The sequence below is a fragment of the Schistocerca serialis genome, chromosome 7, assembly GCF_023864345.2.
Source record: "Schistocerca serialis cubense isolate TAMUIC-IGC-003099 chromosome 7, iqSchSeri2.2, whole genome shotgun sequence".
Lineage (NCBI taxonomy): Eukaryota > Metazoa > Arthropoda > Insecta > Orthoptera > Acrididae > Schistocerca > Schistocerca serialis.
The window spans coordinates 379,041,072-379,060,001 of record NC_064644.1 but is presented as its reverse complement, the minus strand read 5'-3'; positions in this window follow the sequence as shown (position 1 = coordinate 379,060,001).

Sequence of the window (18,930 nt, the reverse complement as noted above, 5' to 3'; positions counted from 1 at the left end):
GTGCTGCCGCGTCCTCGGTAGAGACCAAAACTGAACTCTGTATGCTCACCTTAAACTCTCTAGCCAGTACTGTGGCGTCATCTCCGAATTCGCCGTCTCTGTGTACTCGTAGAAGCGACTCGCGAGACTTAGCACAGCACACCCGTCACCTGATACTGTTGTCTGGTACAAGTGACCTGACTCACTTAGAAAGCAGAACGAGTGCACGAATTCGCGAACACAACCACGGCTTCACAGCATCATTCCCGCTGCATACCTCCTTTTTTTTTAAAGCTATTTCCGCCATTAAAATGTAAACTACTATTCGTTTATTTCACACAGTTGCGATTTCGGCTTTGTAGCCATTCTCAAGTGCAAGCAGAAATGTCACAAAATGTACGACCTGCCTAAACGAAGGAAGCAATGTAAAGGCTGGTAGGTTAGCAGAAAGTATTCTGTTTGTACATACGTAGTATGTAAAAACAGGAGTATAACGGGTTCACTTTAGCTTATGAAATTTATGAAAGATCATCGTTTTTAATGTGCGGGGTGATTATAACAAAAATTAAACTTCCAAAACGCTGTAGAAATAACACCACTGGACGGAATGACGTCAAATTGCAACGGAATATTATCGAAGAAGGGGGAAAACATATGGCAGAAGAAAAAAATAGTGTGAAAATTGATCAATAGATGCCACTGTATGTGTCAGAATACATAAATGAAAACACCTGTCATGCGCACGACCCGTTGAAGTTGGTATAAACCCAACGGGAACACATCTTTTCCTCCTTTCGCGTCTGCGACGTTCGCCATGACTGTCTCAATGCAGGATCGCGCTCTGCTTATAAAGCTGTATTACAAGAATGATGGCTGCACACGTCGCTCTGCAGAAGTTCCGGACACTGAAGGGTTTGATAAAAGGCGTTGCTCCGATGACTGCCGTGGGTCTGGAGAAAACGATTCGGAAATTCGAAAACACGGGGTTCTTTTGGTGTGCAACCTGATAGAGGGAGGATACGAATTGATTCGATGTCAGTGGAAGCAGTGGCCACAGCAGTGGAGGAGGAGACGAGTGGCGGTGTGCAAACGTGTAGTGCACGGAGAATTGCCCGAACATTGGACATACCCGTGAGCACGGTGCGTAAAATCCTACGAAACATTCTTCTTGCTATCCATTCAGAATTACCTATGTGCACAACTTACTTCCTGTTGACCTGCCAGCAAGAGAGATCTTTGCTTTAGAATTTCTTGCTTGCATGGAAGTGGACAATGATTGCCCGTGGAAGATTTTGTAGACATATCAAGCCCACTTCCATCTGACAGTATATGTCAATACACAGAATTGTCGAATATGGGTAACGAAATATCCACACGCAAATCAACCACTTCCACTTCATCCTGAAAAGGTCACTGCATGGTGCGAGTTTACGGCATTCATTTATCATACGGCCATATTTTTTGAAGAGACACGTGCTTCCGGTCCTGTTACCTGTACCCTCACTGGTAAGCGCTGTGAGTGTCTTTTGCGCAACCGCGTCGTTCCAGCTCTCCAAAAGCGTGGATGTGTGTACGGGGTCATTTTTATGCAATATGGCGCACCTCCGCACATTACAAATCCAGTTAAGCAGCTGCTGGAGCGCCATTTTGTAAATGCTAGAATTATCACCCGCTATTTCCTTACAGCCTGCCCGTCCCGATTATCTGATCTTTATCCGTGTGACTTCTGGCTGTAGGGCTATCTGAAAGATGTTGTGTTGAGTTTTCCGACTGCAAACTTAGCTGCATTGAAGGCACGCATTGCACAACACGTTCTGAACATGACCCCGGAAACGCTTCGATCAGTTGTGGAACATGCTGTTTCTCGATTTCAACTTGCATGCTCTGCGAAGCAAGATAGCCGGCGATGTGTGGCAGATCAGACGAGAGGGCACAGTGCTGGTGCAGGTACGAGTTTTTTGGAGCACATCGTTCAGCGAACATTGTTGGACATGGGGCCCCGTAGCAGACGAACCCTTACGTGTTCCAATGTTCACCATACGACAGTGTCAATTACGACTGCAGTGGGCATGTAATGGATATTGAATCGACGGAACTCTCACTTCGGCGGACGAGTCACGTTTCTTGTTACGGGAGATCGATGATAGTGTCCGAATACGCGAACTTATAGACGAACGGCTCCTTGAAACATGCACCGCTCTACGGACGCTGGGCAGTAGGGGCAGTATTATCCAGTGAGACACATCCACATGAGCTTCCATGTGACTTGTGAACCTAACTGAAGGCACGATAACAGCGGTGGGCAGCGTGAACGTTACTGAGGACCATCTGCATCTGTTCATGTCTGATGTCTTTCCCGACAGTGATGACATGTTCCAACAGGATTACTTTCCAATGTCGTAAGGCAAGATTCGAGCTGTACTGTTTTGAGGGACTCGATATGAAATCAAGTTGATGTTTTGGCTACAAAATTTCCCACATCTGAACGTGATTGAACACATCTGGGAAGCTGTCGCGATGCTAGCACCGCGCCTGCAAACCACCAGCCTATAATTTAGGGGAATCGCGTCACCTGTTCTACATGTCTCCTGAAACAAAAAGGATTTGTCGAATTAATGGCACATGGAACCGCTGATGCACTGAATTCCAAAGTTGAACCAACACGAGATCATAAATGAATGTTAATACTGCTGTTTCAAATGAGGAACAGCAATCTTTACTGTGTATACTCACGTATAGCATCATATCAGGCGTAAATAACTCCCACAGAAAAAACACTTCTTCGTACCATACACCACTGCCGCCAGACGGATAGAACAGTACATAAGTTGCAACACTGACCTAGATATGAGCTGAGTGAATGATCGTCGTTCTGGTACTTTGCTCTGTTAGACGGTTTAGCCATCACCCGTTTCCATGTTATGTCATCGACGGGACGCTAAACCATAAACTCGTTTAGGCTAGCCTCGTTCTCCATACCGTCTCGCAAATAACATGCTCATAGACGCAGACCATAGATTCCACGATTCGTACACAAATGGCATAACCGTTATTCCTCTACATAGACATTTCTATAAAGTTTAGTGTGAAAATACACAAGACGTCGAGGATTTTAAACTGAGAACTTTGAGATTTGGTACCAATAGCTGGAAATGAATACAGGGTGTCCGGGCTAGAGGGATTAACAAACAAATACTTATAACGAAAGACACGACATTTTATGTTTTCGAGTAAATAGGCAATCGATAAAGACCATCTCTAAGAAGTGATCCTCACTATTTCATGAAAAGCGCTGACTCGCATAGCGCATACGCGAGCGTGAGCGCAAATGTTTACCTTGCAACAGGCAGACTTACTCCTGACAGTCAACATATAGACGCCACAACGAAACGTACAGTGTGTCCTACAGTTAACAGAGCTAAAATCTGTAATACACTCCTGGAAATTGAAATAAGAACACCGTGAATTCATTGTCCCAGGAAGGGGAAACTTTATTGACACATTCCTGAGGTCAGATACATCACATGATCACACTGACAGAACCACAGGCACATAGACACAGGCAACAGAGCATGCACAGTGTCGGCATTAGTACAGTGTATATCCACCTTTCGCAGCAATGCAGGCTGCTATTCTCCCATGGAGACGATCGTAGAGATGCTGGATGTAGTCCTGTGGAACGGCTTGCCATGCCATTTCCACCTGGCGCCTCAGTTGGACCAGCGTTCGTGCTGGACGTGCAGACCGCGTGAGACGACGCTTCATCCAGTCCCAAACATGCTCAATGGGGGACAGATCCGGAGATCTTGCTGGCCAGGGTAGTTGACTTACACCTTCTAGAGCACGTTGGGTGGCACGGGATACATGCGGACGTGCATTGTCCTGTTGGAACAGCAAGTTCCCTTGCCGGTCTAGGAATGGTAGAACGATGGGTTCGATGACGGATTGGATGTACCGTGCACTATTCAGTGTCCCCTCGACGATCACCAGTGGTGTACGGCCAGTGTAGGAGATCGCTCCCCACACCATGATGGCGGGTGTTGGCCCTGTGTGCCTCGGTCGTATGCAGTCCTGATTGTGGCGCTCACCTGCACGGCGCCAAACACGCATACGACCATCATTGGCACCAAGGCAGAAGCGACTCTCATCGCTGAAGACGACACGTCTCCATTCGTCCCTCCATTCACGCCTGTCGCGACACCACTGGAGGTGGGCTGCACGATGTTGGGGCGTGAGCGGAAGACGGCCTAACGGTGTGCGGGACCGTAACCCAGCTTCATGGAGACGGTTGCGAATGGTCCTCGCCGATACCCCAGGAGCAACAGTGTCCCTAATTTGCTGGGAAGTGGCGGTGCGGTCCCCTACGGCACTGCGTAGGATCCTACGGTCTTGGCGTGCATCCGTGCGTCGCTGCGGTCCGGTCCCAGGTCGACGGGCACGTGCACCTTCCGCCGACCACTGGCGACAACATCGATGTACTGTGGAGACCTCACGCCCCAGGTGTTGAGCAATTCGGCGGTACGTCCACCCGGCCTTCCGCATGCCCACTATACGCCCTTGCTCAAAGTCCGTCAACTGCACATACGGTTCACGTCCACGCTGTCGCGGCATGCTACCAGTGTTAAAGACTGCGATGGAGCTCCGTATGCCACGGCAAACTGGCTGACACTGACGGCGGCGGTGCACAAATGCTGCGCAGCTAGCACCATTCGACGGCCAACACCGCGGTTCCTGGTGTGTCTGCTGTGCCGTGCGTGTGATCATTGCTTGTACAGCCCTCTCGCAGTGTCCGGAGCAAGTATGGTGGGTCTGACACACCGGTGTCAATGTGTTCTTTTTTCCATTTCCAGGAGTGTACGTGTTTAGCGGTATGTATGAAGAGAATGGAGCCACACGTAAGTCCTTTTATCAGTGGGGTGGAACTCCTCGAGAAACAGGAAGTTTGATTTTAAATGCAGGATAACCTCCTAAAACGCATGTGCATGTAGACACCGTGGAACGTGTGCGCGAAACATTCGCTAGAATCCCACGCAAATCCATAAGAAAAACTAGAAGAGGACTAGCTGTCCTCCATACGACGATGCACAACACTTTGCACAAACGTCTCCGGCTGCGTGCTTTCCAACTCCAACTTCTGCGTCACATTAAGCCTGAGGATCACCGCAGGCAATGTGAGTTTGCTGTTATAATGTTGCAACATTCAGACGAAATCAGCGACTACCTCAGTGCAGGGCTGTTCAGTGATGAATCTAGCTTCCACATTTGTGGCAAAGTTAACCGTCACAAATATCGGATATGGGGAAGTGAGACTCCAGGAGGACTGACTGAATACGAAAGGGCGACACCAAACATTAATGGGTGGCTGGGATTACGTAACCATCGTGCGATTGGCCAACTACGTAGTTCTACAAATGCCTCCCGACGTCATTTTCTAGCAGGATAGTGCCCCACCCCACTATCATGGAGGAGTTTGGCACATTTCTCTGTGAGACGTTTCCTGAGCGTTGGATCGGAAGGGTGGGTTGCATTTCCTAGTCCCCTCCTTCTCCCAATCTGACCCCACTGGATTTCAGTGCATGGGGGTTTATCAGGGACATTGTTCACAGCACAAAGATTCGAGATCTGGTAGATCTGAGAAAATGCATCTACGCCGCAGTAGAGGCCATAACACCTTTAATGCTTATGAACATGTGGCTGGAAGTGGTGCTCCGTTTCATTATCTGTCGAGCTACAAACGTTGCCCACATTGAACTGTACCAGCACGCGTATAAACGTCCGAACTCCTTTGTACAATGATGAACAAGCAAATTTACAGACTTTAGTAGGTGCTGCAGTACAAACAAATGGTTTTGTATACCTCTCACCCGGACAAAGTGCTCATCTGTCATAATAAATAACGGCTTTGAGTACCGATGTAGGGTCGCTACTTCAAGAAGTGATGCATAATCGCTTATAATGGGTCATCAGTGGTTTCTACTACAGTTTGCAACTGATTACTGATTGTCGAGATAGAGCATTATTCTTAACGAGAACTTTCGGACATGGATCTAATGTACGGTGCAGCATGACGTAGTGTCCAGAGAACCGAAATAAATATATAGCGAAAGCTTTCGCAACAGAAGTCATTACATCCGGTGTGCCACTGGCTGAGCTCTTTGAGGACCACATCCGCTCAGCTCACAGAGAGCCTTTGAAGGTTGTAACGTACACTTGTTTGCACAATACAGTTTGAGGAGGTGTCAGACTGTAAAATAGAAGATTCCGCAACAAGCATCATGTATTTTACCAGTGAAATGCACACTTCTGAGAACGTGATGTGCTTCATGTGGAGGGTACAAGTGCAGCAGCATTTAAACTACTATTGAAAACCGTCGTAAGCTAACCAAGAGCTAAATGATTTTGTAACCATAGATCGGTTCATTACACTGAACTACAGGTCCTTTTTGTTTCTTTTTCTCGGATGATACTTCTGTCAGTTGTGGTGGTGTTTATTAATGCCGGGATTGGTCATGGCTGCACTAATGAAAATCGAAGTGGCAACGCCGCACACAGTAACCATCCTCTCGCAGCTTATGTTCTGTAATTGTACAAGATCAACAAGTAGGACATGTTTCACCTCTACCCCACTGTTGCTTTGAAAATTGACTCTTGTACATTCGAAAACTGCTGCCACAGGTGACGGAAACTTGTACATCTTGTTGCCTATAGAAAGATGTGATTTAGACTCGATGGCGTAACGACTGTCTTGGATATTAACGCTTACCTCTTCGTGAATAACAGATACGCTCATCGTTTAAGTGAAAGGGTGGGATCTATCTCAAAAGCCTAAACTTTTCTTAAGCGCTGTATAATGTTTCCGCCCACATCTTTCATCGAGCCAGCTATATGTAAAAATTGAAAAAAGGTCACAATGGGGAAATGTAGCATCAGGAGACCCCCCCCCGAATCAGTTTTGCGCCCGCTACTATTCTCATTATATGTTAATGACGTCTCAAATGTTCTCTCCCATTGTAGATATCACTTACATGTTCATGAGCTCCAGCTATACCTAAGCACAAACCCAGCAAACTTGTGCATAGCCATCCAGCATGTAAATGCTAAGTTACTTGCCTTGTCAGACAGAAATTATGTTTGAAACCTAACCCATCTAAAACACAATCAATCTTAGTCGCTCATAAAAGACATTACCCTTCAATACAGAGAATCTCTTCCATCACTAATCCTAAACGGCACACAAACAACCTTTTCTTCTTCAGAAAAGAACTTGAGAATAATTCAGGACCATCTCCTAGACTGAAATTGCAGTCTGTAACAAGGTGACAGTGTCATTTCACTCACTACAGAGATATAAAAAACTGTTTCCTTTCGAACTCATAAAGAAGATTGTAGAATCATTTGTAATCCCTATACTCGACTATGGTGATGCTATTCTACAAGGACTTTCATACAAAAGCGCACGCACGTTGGAACTGTGCACGATACATTTGTGACATTAACTCTATCGCCTATATCGTTCCTGCCTACAAACATTTATCGTGGCTATGTGCCAATAAGCGTAAAGATTATTTACCGTAACTTTTACATTACTATGTGGACAGCATAGCAAAAACACCCACTCTCAACACAGTAAAATCCTTTCTGTACCAGCACATATCACTGCCACATTCTCTAAATCATTCTCCACGTCAGGAACCCAACTCCGGAACTGCGACATTCTCTAAATCATTCTCCACATCAGGAACCCAACTCTGGAACAATCTTCCACAAAATATCAGAGATACCAAAACCCTTCCAAACTTCAAAAGATAGATAATGGCCCACCTTCTATCACAATAGCCATATATCCCATACTCAGATCCGCAGCTTAGTCCCACAAATTCTCTCTACCCGCACAACTCCCCTCCCCCCTCTCCACGCTGCTGCCAGCAGAGTTCTCCATTTGTAGTTTGTAGTTTCCTATCTTCTACTGTCACTGTCATTTCTATCTTCTCCTTCATCTATGTGCTTTTCACTGCTGATAACTATAATAATAGACTCAAATGTACTAAAATAATTTATATAAGTACTTATCCTTTTTACTATAATAATAATAATAATTATTATTATTATTGTGCTTATTATTGTTAGTGTCAACTATCAGTTTTACCATTGCTAATATTATTAGAACTCTTATTCCTGTGTACTTCTTTGTGAAATCCTTAGTATGTGTTGTTCTTGGTCAGATGTAAGAGAGGGCCTTAAGACTCTAATCTGCACAGGCTAAATAAGCGATAAATAAATAAATATCTCACGGACAACGTGATCCCTCGCTCTCACTCTTGAGGATTTTTTATACTGAATCGTTGGGGTATGAACAGCAGCAGAAATGGAGAACTTACGTTGTTCCTATAAGGAGTACGATGTTACTACATCAATTAGTTCATTGTCTGAAAGCACTACTTTTTATGATTTTCTGCCGTTTGTCTTCTTAGGATTCGAAGCTTTGGGACACTTTATTAGGATACCCATCGATGATCCTTCAGTAATGACAGTCCTACCTACTATTACAGCATTCCTCAGCGTTTCCTCTTCGTGCAAAGCCCGCCAGTATATTTTGGCAGTCTCAAAGAAGAATTTAGTTCTATTCTCCTTCGCCGTAATCTGGTGACGAATGTTTTTGCGAACTGACCCGGTACACATGAAGCACTCTATGTCACACGCTACGAATTGGATGGGATTCACCTAGAAGTTTCGGACTATGATGCAATGGTCCTTTCCTCCTCCACTGGAGCATAGTTGTGCCGTTAGAACAAAGATTTGGTGCAGTTTGGGATGAACACAGTGCCTGGATTGCTTTTGTAAGCACCTTCTTTTCTGTCTTCAATGACAAATAATAATCTAATCCAAATCCTAGAAAAACGACGCCCGAACGTCACAGTGCTTCGATCGTATCTCACTGTTTCCATTGCACAGGTGCAAACCCATGCCGTATACTAAACATTCACAGACAATTTCACTGCTCCACAAATGCTTTTGTTTCCATCATTCTTGTCTTATAAATAGTAGCATCTGGGCAACAACACGATTATGACAATTACGTTCTGTCGTCTCCTGGCTAATAGTTCACTCCATTGATTGAGAAGTACGTACAGTGACTGCTTCATGTCGTACTGTTTGAGATCTGCGGCACTCGTCACTTCATTACTTCGGTCTGCCGCGGCGACGATAGGGTTTAGCGTTATCATGATGTTAAGGCTTAAGATTGTCATTAATTCTAGTGCAGGTTTGCGCGTACATCGGTTCTGAAATCTCTCTGGTGAACCGCCCTAGCTTGAGTGCCGTTCACAGTGATGTCTGCTTCAAACATACTCAGTTATGTCCGTGGAGTCAAACTTGTGCGTTAATTAACTCTAATGGCAGCAACGTAACTTGTAAAATATGTCGCTCGTAGTCACACAGAGCATATTCTGAGGGCTTTCGCGATAAATTTAGGGCAAACAGGACAGCCTCGGTCCTGCCGCTATATTTCTTTGGACAGGCCTCCCTCAACAGTTGTATATAATACCTCTTTATTATTAATTTTTCTGTCCACTCACTTTTCAGCGTCCTTCATTAGAACAATACTTGTAATTTACGTATTTTCATCTTCTCTGTTCCTCTGGTACGTGTGCTGGTGTCACGAATTTCCGTTAGGCGCCGGTACCCGTCCGGCAAAATAGGATCGAAAAACAAGCACCTGTGAGCATTACAGTTGCTGAAAGTCAACATGAATCTGGACAAGGAGAGCGGGAATTTACTCGTAAAGCTGATTTCTGAAAACAACACCATAGTGCTGCTACTCTTCGCGAGTATCGACACATGGAAGGAGTACAGAGAGGTCCTCTTCCCACACTGGGGTTGAAGAACGTGATTCAGAAGTTAGAATTACCTGGAGATTTGGTAGTCGCTCCTGGAAGAGGCCGACGGCCAATTGTGTCACAAATTGTTGAAGAAGTTGCTGTTACCATGGCTAAGAATGCTGGACACTGGGTGTGCGATCTTCAAGCCAGTGCTCGAGCTGTGTCACGACAGCTGAACATTACATAGACTACCTTTCCAAAAGTGTTGCGAAAAATTATGAAATGGTATCTCTAGTGCGATTCTAGGTTGTCGTGGATGCAGATGGTCATCACACTGAGAAACATTTGCAACCTTGAATGTAAACATAGTAAGCAACTGACAAATGTTAGCCTCTCATGTGGAAAAAATGTGTTTGTTTCAGTTGTTTATTCGTTATTTCCCTTTCGCGTGTCCTTGCAAATGTTTCCACAAAATTTCATAGTCCTACGATTACTCGTCGTCCATAGAGGCCCTCTCAAGTGGCGAAAGTTTAATTTCAACCACTCTGTATTTTCTCTGTGTCTTGTCAAGCTTCTTTTGCTTTGTACTATTGTATATCAAGTTTGCCCTATTTTCATTCATCTGCTACCGAAGCTGTATTTTACCCATGACACCCATTATTTTTATCACTTATCGTACGAGGCTGCATTGAAAAGTAATGCCAAAATTTTTTATGGGAAAACGCTTAAAGCTTTTTCAATAAAACCAAGTTATTAACATTCTACAGTTTTAAATATCAAGCCCATGTATTTATTTCTTAACGTAGTCATCCTGGCGACGAACACATTTCTCCCATCGAGAGACCAGCATGTTCTTCTTGTCAAGGTAGAAGGTTTGACTTATTTGACGGAGCCACACTCTCATCTCCACTTGCATCGCTTCATCACATTCAAATTGAAGTCCTACAAGGCATTTTTTAAGTTCTGGAAACATGGAAATTGGGTAGGAACCAGTCGGGACTGTATGAGGATGGTCGATGATCGTGAGACCAATGCATCGGAGTGTTGCAGATGTCGCAGCGCCCTTTTTTGGTGGGGCACAGTCTTGATGGTGTTCCACGCGTGGACTGTTAGAAACTCGATTACAGTACTCTGGTTCTCACTCACCGGCATAGTTACTTTACAAGCCGCCATGTTACGCGCCGCAGTTCAGAGTCCATCACCGGCAGAGGGTTGCAGCTCGCGTCAACAAAGCGGAGAAATAGTGAGTAATGTGCATGATATACATGGTGTTTCCGTAAAGAGTACAAAAACGTAACAGGACATGGAGAACGCTCCATTTAACAATTTGAGGTTTGGAACCTGGGGTAAACTTGTAAACCGCTTTGTTTAACATTACTGTTTTCCAGCTTATTTATGAATAACATTTGTACAGGTTTACAGGTACTGTGCTGTTTATTTATATTTACATTATTTATTTCGTGCAGAGAAACAAGGAGGACGTGCTTCTTTAACCAGGAAATCATGATGCAGGTTTTGTTTATAGAGCATGACCGGTGCAATTATTCCTAGTCACTGGACTGGAAGGGCAGGCCCTATTCCATGCCCTGCGAGGTCACCTGACTTGAATCCCTTTGATTATTTCCTGTGGGGATATCGAAAGTCACTTTTAGATGAGACCCCAGTCGGTACGAGCATGCAATTGGTTGACAGAATTGTAGTTCCCTGTGATGTGCTTCGAAACACAGCAGATACACTATTGGCCATTAAAATTGCTACACCACGAAGACGACGTGCTACAGACGCGAAATTTAACCGACAGGAAGAAGATGCTGTGATATGCAAATGATTAGCTTTTCAGAGCATTCAGACAAGGTTGGCGCCGGTGGCGACACCTACAACGTTCTGACATGAGGAAAGTTTCCAACCGATTTCTCATACACAAACAGCAGTTGACCGGCGTTGCCTCGTGAAACGTTGTTGTGATGCCTCGTGTAAGGAGGTGAAATTCGTACCATCACGTTTTCGACTTTGGTAAAGATCGGATTGTAGCCCATCGTCATTGCGGTTTATCGTATCGCGACAATGCTGCTCGCGTTGGTCAAGATCCAATGACTGTTAGCAGAATATGGAATCGGTGGGTTCAGGAGGATAATACGGAACGCCGTGCTGGATCCCAACGGCATTGTATCACTAGCAGTCGAGATGCCAGGCATCTTATCCGCATGGCTGTAACGGATCGTGCAGCCACGTCTCGATCCGAGAGTCAACAGATGGGGACGTTTGCAAGACAACAACGATCTGCACGAACAGTTCGACGCCGTTTGCAGCAGCATGGACTATCAGCTCGGAGACCATGACTGTGGTACCCCTGACGCTGCATCGCAGACAGAAGCACCTGCGATGGTGTACTCAACGGCGAACCTGGGCAAAACGTCATTTTTTCGGATGAATCCTGGTTCTGTTTACAGCATCATGATGGTCGCATCCGTGTTCGGCGACATCGCGGTGAACGCACATTGGAAGCGTGTATTCGTCAACGCCATACTGGTGTGTCACCCGGCGTGATGGTATGGAGTGCCATTGGTTACACGTCTCGGTCACCTCTTGTTCGCATTGGCGGCACTTTGGACGGTGGACGTTACATTTCAGATGTGTTACGACCCGTGGCTCTACCCTTCATTCGATATCTGCGTAACCCAACATTTCAGCAGGATAATGCACGACCGCATGTTGCATGTCCTGTACGGGCCGTTCTCGATACATAAAATGTTCGACTGCTGTCCTGGCCAGCACGTTCTCCAGATCTCTCACCAACTGAAAACGTCTGGTCAATGGTGGCCGAGCAACTGACTCGTCACAATACGCCAGTCACTACTATTGATGAACTGTGGTGTCGTGTTGAAGCTGCATGAGCTGCTGTACCTGTACGCGCCATCCAAGCTCTGTGTGACTCAATGCCCAGGCATATCAAGGCCGTTATTACGGCCAGAGGTGGTTGTTGGGTACTGATTTCTCAGGACGTATGCACCCAAATTGCTTGAAAATGTAATCACATGTCAGTTCGAGTATAATATATTTGTCTAATGAATACCCGTTTATCATCTGCATTTCTTCTTGGTGTAGCAATTTTAATGGCCAGTAGTGTATATTTGTCAATTTGTGTCAGAGTCTTGTTAGACGGTGTCATGCTTGCATTGAGGTTGATGGCCGTCAGTTTCAGCACATTTTGTAAAATACAGTACATATGGTAGGTTCACTGTGTCATTTATGCTATTTGCAGTTAACTAATGCAAATAAAAAACTATACAGTAATGCGATTCTATTGCTATTTTTTCCTTAAGCTGGCTTCTCCGACCCCAAGTTCGCTAGCTCACATTGTTCGATAGAGCATCCTTTACGTCCAGTTGCATTTTTGCACGCTCTTACGGAAACACTCTGTATAATACCTCAACCGCTATTAGAACAGAATAAAAATTTCGGAAGCATTACTTTGCAGCTCGCCCTCGTATATTTTATCCGTGACATCCGTTATATTGGACAGTTTTTCTAGGTTTACCCTGGTTCCAGCAGAAAGGACTGTATTATCTGAGGACATTATGATTGTTCTATCCTGGATTAATATTTGGCTCTACAAAGGAGAGTTGCCGTTTCCGAACTCCCAAAGAGATTAAAACGTTATCCTAAGAGCACTCGTTCCCAGAGTCTATTGTTTCGTGGGCAATACTCGTCAAATTCACATACCCAGGAACGGATAACGACAGCCTTTCACAACTTAATTTCTGCCTCTACCCTTATACCCTATCTTCCTTTGCGTTTTAACGAAAGTGCTGAAAGTTTCTTCCTGCGCGTTCTCTACATCTTCGAAGTAGGCAGTAGTTCTGATTAACTACATTGGCGACTCATAACCTTCTCGTTTATTATTCTCAGCCAGTTATCTATAGGCAAATGTCTTGCAGCAGTTCCATTTCTTGTGAACGATGCAATGAGCTACGTGTTGTGTATTGTAGCAATGTAAAGTACTTTAGGAGGAGATCGAGCAGCTACTACAACACACACACAAATTATTAGTAGTTTATCAAAACTTGAACATGTATTTGATGCTGTCGCTGACATTCGCTCGTAAGTGAATGAGAGATACCTATCGGAGCACAACCGTCTTTAACGTGATATAAAGTTTAGAATAACTGTTCTATCAGCACGCAGCCGGATCTGTGCTATGACGATATTGTGATTATAAGTGGTCGCTGATTACGCAGAGACTGGGCTGAGCTGTACTGCGCTCTGGCATAAATAACTGTCCGGCAGTGGCGGAGTCCGGAAACACATTGCAGCGTGTCGGCGCTGACGTCTCCGATTCGTTGGTGCATCTGGCAGCGACAATCTTTACTTGTGGTGACATCGTGAGGTACCAACTTTTATATGAGAACTCGTTCTGTGGACGATACCGTATTGCGCCTACGCTTGCTCGACACTTTTATGCAGTTTGTTCAACTACAACTAGTCTATTTGTCGGGTAAGTGAATCAGTACCAGCTTACAGCGCCAAGTTGACATGCTAGCCAACGTCAAGAGCGGAGCTCGCAGGTTACGTTTTTGCTGCCACTTTTAAACTTTTCCACTGACGCATAAAAACTTGTATGGTTCACTCAACTACTGTTGTACGGTTTCCTCACCAGAGAGAATATCTCTGTTTTACAGTTTTCTTAATTAAAAATCGCATCAGAAAACTTTTTTTCCTAAGACGTAGTTTCTTCGAGCGAACAGGTCATCGTAAATAAAGCAGAAGTTGTTACATTTCTGTAAATACACACATAAAAAAAAATTACATCACCCCTGCTCCCAGAGCTCCTGAAGATAGACGTTGACTGTGGATCTTGTATCACAGACACAGTCCCTTTGACTGTTGAGAGATGTCACTACACCCGCCCAGAGATGTAAACAACCACACATCAGCAGCGCCTATTAGACGGAGGGGGTCCGACAGCCGATCGGTTCCAGTCATTCCAACAGCATGGTGGTACACAGCTCGTCTTGTCTATAGTTCATCCATGCCTAGATTGTCAGTACCGCTGTTCGATCGCGTCCGCATTGTTACTTTGGGCCAGGAAGGGCTCTCAGTAAGGAAAGTGTCCAGGCGTCTCGGGGTGAACCGAAGCGACGTTGTTCGGACATGGAGGAGATAAAGAGAGCCAGGAACTCTCGATGACATGCCTCGCCAGGCCGCCCAAGGGCTACTACTGCAGTGGATGACCGCTACCTACGGATTATGGCTCGGAGGAACACTAACAGCAACGCCACCATGTTGGATAATGCTTTCCGTGCAACAACAGGACATCATGTTAAGACTCAAACTGTGCGCAACAAGCCGCATGATGCTCAACTTCACTCACGACGTCCTTGACGAGGTCTAGCTTTGCAACCACAACACCATGCAGTGCGATACAGATGGGCCCAATAACATGCCGAATAGACCTCTCAGGATTGCCATCGCGTTCTCTTCACCGATGAGTGTCGCATATGCCTTCAACTAGAAAATCGCCGGAGACGTGTTTGGAGGCAACCCGGTAAGGCTGAACGCCATAGGCCCACTGTCCAGCGAGTGCAGGAGTGTGGACGTTCCCTGCTGTTTTGGGGTGGCGTTATGTGAGGCCGACGTACGCCGCTGGTGGTCATGGAAGACGCCGCAACAGCTGTGCGTTACGTTAATGCCATCCTCAAACCGATAGTGCAACCATGTCGGCAGCATATTGGTGAGGCATTCGTCTTCATGGATGACAATTCGCGCTCTCATCGTGCACATCTTGTGAACGACTTCATTCAGGATAACGACATGGCTCGAGTAGAGTGACTTGCATGTTCTCCAGACATGAACCCTATCGAATATGCCTGGGATGGATTGAAAAGGGCTGTTTATGGACGACGTGACAAACCAATCACTATGTGGGATCTACGCCGAATCACCGTTGAGAAGTGGGACAATCTGGACCAACAGTGCCTTGATGAACTTGTGGAAGGTATGCCACGACGAATACAGGCTGCATCAATGCAAGAGAAAGTGCTACTAGTCATTACAGCTAGCAGTGTGTACAAAAATCTGGACCACCACCTCTGAAGGTATCGCTGTATAGTGGCACAACATGCAATGTATGGTTTTCATGAGCATTAAAAAGGGTGGAAATAATGATTAAGTTGGTCTCTGTTGGAATTTTCTGTACAGGTTCCGGAACTCTCGAAAATGGGGTGATGCAAAACTTTTTTTGATATGTGTATTAGTCGAATCAATTTATTCTTCAACAAGGTTGCCAACTATCGAATGTGTTATTTGTTACCTAGTAGAGGAGAAGTGTAGTGTTTAACGTACTGTCGGCAGCGACGTCATTAGAGACGAAGCGCAAGCTCGGATCAGGTAAGGATGGGGGAGGAAATAGGCAGTGCCCTTGAGAAGAAATCATCCCGGCATTTGTCTGAAGCGATTTAGAGAAATCACGGAATAACTAAATCAGGACGGCCGGATGTGGGTTTGAACCATCGTCCTCCCGAATGCGAGTCCAGTGTGCTAACCACTGCGCCATATCGCTCGGTGTTGCCTAGACTGGGTGACACAGGAGGGGGTGACACAGGAAGCATAGTCAGAAATGAAGTATATGAAAGGAACGATAATCTGTAGCAAAAAACTTCCCATAGACATGACCTATTCCGAACGTTTTCCGAGACAGAATATGGTGCAAAGGGCTCTGAGCACTACGGGACTTAACATCTGAGGTCATCAGTCCCCTAGAACTTTGAACTACTTAAACCTACCTAACCTAAGGACATCACACACATCCATGCCCGTGGCAGGATTCGAACCTGCGACCATAGCAGCAGCGCGGTTTCGGACTGAAGCGCCAGAACCGCTCGCCCACACCGGCCGGCGAGATAGAATACATTCATATTACAGTGTTATTGATTTCCTCAATTATTCAATACAGAAAAATCATTTTGTAAGCGAAATTTTACATGCTCATTCGATAGAGTGGTCCAAAATTAGTTTAGTGGGGTATTTGTTTCACCGATACCAGCAGGGATAGTAAAGCACTAAAAATAAGTAGTAACAGCGAAAGCACCATCGTCGCCCGCGGTGACTACTACAGCTGTGCAACAGCTGGTTATTCTTTCGTTTATACTGTACCTGATAATGCATATCGATAAACAAATGTCACCCCAGACTAATGTGGGACCGGTCTATCGAATGGGTGCGTAAAACTCCGCTTTAAAATTCGTTTCCCTGTACTGAATTATACAGAAAATAATCTAAAATATACATCAAATGTCCTCTGTTTCGAAAACCATTCGGAATAGGACATACGTCCATATGAGGTCCTTTGCTTTAATTGATCGCTCCTGTTATGTCCATGTCCGTAGATCGTGTCTAGTGGCTAGCTTTACTGCCTTTGGATCACGGTGTCCCGGGTTTGATTGGTGGCCCGGTTGGAGACTTTCTCTGCCGGGGACTGGGTGTTTGTGTTGTCCTCATCATTTCATCATCATTCATGAACGTGGCTACACTGGACTCTGTAAAGATTGAGACTTCGTACGAGTGCTGATGACCGTGCAGTTAAGCGCCCCATAAACCAAACATCATCGCCACATCCATAAATACTAGCCACTTTCCTTGGAATGCACTGTGCATGTTCGTCGTTTTGTTACTGAATGATTCTCACGAGTGAGTGATCTTCGCTGTAGCTATTATATTTTGTTTCTGGAAGCAGTGCTTGTCATTCTTTATAACGACAGAAGATGCGTAATAGTCACGCAAGTAGAACAGCAGACAATCTGTTGTTGAAGAACGTGTATCGATATGTAGAGGTGTCATTCATGTACTGATAACCAGTTTCCACGGCTTGTGTGATGCGCGGATACCTACACAGAAACCGTATTTCGTGTTGGTCACACCGTGCATTGGCTGAAAATAAAATCGGTTTTTATTTGTTTATTCTAACAGCGATGGTAGACGTCGACTTTTACTGAAACGCAGGATGTTCGTCCCAGTGGAATGTCGACAAAAATGTATCGATAAACTATCGCGTCTGTCATCGTCAGAGCGCTACGGACCGGGCCGTCGGTTCGGCCGCAAACCGCACAAACAATTCCGCCTTGTGAAGCGACGCCATTTAAAACAAATAGGCAGCGCTGCGGTCGTGCTGCCGACGATTGCGCGCAGGGCGCTCACTGCGGCGAGACAGCCCCCAGAAATTAACGGCGGAATGCAGGCCCACTAATTACATCACTCCGAACATTCCACCGCTGCGCGGCGGCGATGGACTGCGGGATTCGTCTGTGCTTCCAGCTTACGTGTGACGTGGAGCTGATTGCTGATTGGACGAAACTATTCCGGTGAATGTACGAGAAAGTTTGATGCGACCTTCGCTGTGCTGTGAAACTTGCGATGTGACTGTTGAATTCTACTCATTACTTTTGTTCGATCTCTCACAACATTCGACTGCTATGACATTGTAACCATATACAGGGTGTATCAAAAAGAATTGCGTAAACTTACACGGCTGAAAGCACACGATAATAGAAGCACAAGTGTCAAGTAAACATGGGCTCCAAAATGCATACCTTAAGAGCTATGAGATATTCATGATTTTCAATATTGTGAAACAAATCTCTTCTACCGCAAGCTCTTTGCTTTCCATATTTTGGAAAGTGGTAGCATGGACCAAAACAAGAAAACAATTTCCAGTAAATATTTGCCCTAAAATGCGTACCTTAGCAGCTATGAGCAGCTGTTCATCTTCGGTACTTTGGAACACAACTCTTCTAATGAGTAAGTGCTCGTAACTCATTCACAATATTGAAAATCAAGAATATCTCATGGCTCTTAAGGTACACGTTTTAGATCCCATGTTTACTTGACATTTGTGCTTCTATTATCGTGTACTTTCACCTGTGTAAGTTTGCGCCAGCCATTTTGATACACCTTGTATATTGCAACCAAGAGAGGGAGACAATTACACATCACATTTACAATGAACAACATTTGGTAGATATGGAAATAATGGAAGATAAATTGGCATTAATCAGGCAGCATTTCAGGAAGTCAAGTTCGTTATATATAACATAGTTCATATGAACGGTTATTGTTATCGAAATGATATGGAACGTTT